This window comes from Coffea arabica, chromosome 6e (assembly GCF_036785885.1).
Source record: "Coffea arabica cultivar ET-39 chromosome 6e, Coffea Arabica ET-39 HiFi, whole genome shotgun sequence".
Classification (NCBI taxonomy): domain Eukaryota; kingdom Viridiplantae; phylum Streptophyta; class Magnoliopsida; order Gentianales; family Rubiaceae; genus Coffea; species Coffea arabica.
The window spans coordinates 52123768-52125219 of NC_092321.1; the positions used below are offsets into that span (position 1 = coordinate 52123768).

The 1452-nt window shown below is 43.1% G+C and overlaps 1 non-coding gene across 1 annotated transcript; it reads right to left on the reverse strand.

The window, feature by feature from the left end:
• Positions 1–955: 955 nt before the first annotated feature.
• On the reverse strand, positions 956–1062 carry LOC113694371 (small nucleolar RNA R71). Its single transcript, XR_003449328.1, has one exon. It is a non-coding gene; the product is annotated as a small nucleolar RNA R71 (small nucleolar RNA).
• Positions 1063–1452: the final 390 nt, after the last annotated feature.

The window sequence follows — 1452 nt, forward strand, 5'->3', positions numbered from 1 at the left end:
TGTACCCTTGGCTAGAACTCTCATAATTATTTCTTTTAATTAATTACTTTTCTGCAGTTAAATTATTCAGTTGGCATTCAATTCTAAAACCCCCTATTTGTTTTGACTTGAAAAAAAATAAATTTCTCGCTACTCCCTGAGAAGACGACCCTACTTGCCACTGTTTACTAGTTAGTGAATTCAGTTAAATAATTAATTCTGGTATATCGGATTAAGCAAATTCTTCGGGAACAGGGCGAATCAAGTAACCCATTGCACATCTAGAATCCCTGTTCTAGTACTCGAATTGATTATTAATTGTTTCAGGTGGTAGTTAGGTTTTATTTATTATTATTGTACAGGTTCGACACCTGTCAATTTTTGGCGCCGTTGTCGGGGCCTGGCGTTTGAAATATTTATTTCTTTTTGGGTTCAGTTTTTTTTCTTGATATTTTTGCTAGTTTATGCTCTGTTCTTCTCGCACCGGTTAATTGATATACGACTCTGAGGTTGAGAAGGCAGCGCGTAGGCGAAGGCAAGAGACCAGGAGACGTAAAGAAGGGCAAACATTTACTGCAAACGAGTCGGTAGAGGACGAATATAGCATGGCAAACACCCAAACACTAAGGGAGCTGGCTACTCCGGAGTTGACTCACCAGCCCTTGTGCATCACATTCCCCACTTTGGCAGAGAATACCGCATTCGAATTGAAGTCGGGGTTAATTCACCTTTTATCTTCTTTTCATGGTCTATCTGGTGAAGAACCCCACAAACACGTCAAGGAGTTCGAGATGGTTTGCTCTAGTATGAAACCTCCTGAGTCACTGATGAGCAAATTAGACTGAGAGCATTCCCTTTCTCTCTCAAGAATACAGCTAAAGATTGGCTATACTACCTACCAGCATGTAGTATTACCACATGGGCACAGTTGAAAAAAAAATTTTTAGAAAAATTCTTCCTTACATCCCGGGCTGCGAGTTTGAGGAAGGAGATCTGCAGCATTAAACAGTATCCCGGGGAGTTCTTGTATGAATATTGGGAGAGGTTTAACAAGTTGTGCACTAGATGCCCGCAGTATCAAATTAGTAAACAACTGTTGATCTAGTATTTCTACGAAGGGCTCCAGTCAACTGACAAGAGTATCATTGACGCTGCGTGGGAGTTTATCGAAGTCATGGCAGAGAACTCGCAGCAATTTGACTTCCGCGAGAGCAACCCCACCTGTAAGGTCAACGAGGTAGAGACGTCATCCCTTCAGCAGCAGCTGTCAGAGTTGGCATCGGTTGTTAGGCAATTAGCCATGGGGAACATGTAGCAAGCGAAGGTCTGTGGAATATGCACAAGTATGGACCACTGTACGGACACATGTCCCCTCTTGCAAGAGGATGGGACGGAACAAGCGAACATGATCGGAGGCGTGTCTGCGCCCCGTAGGCAGTATGACCCGTACTCTAATAAGTACAATCCCGGTTG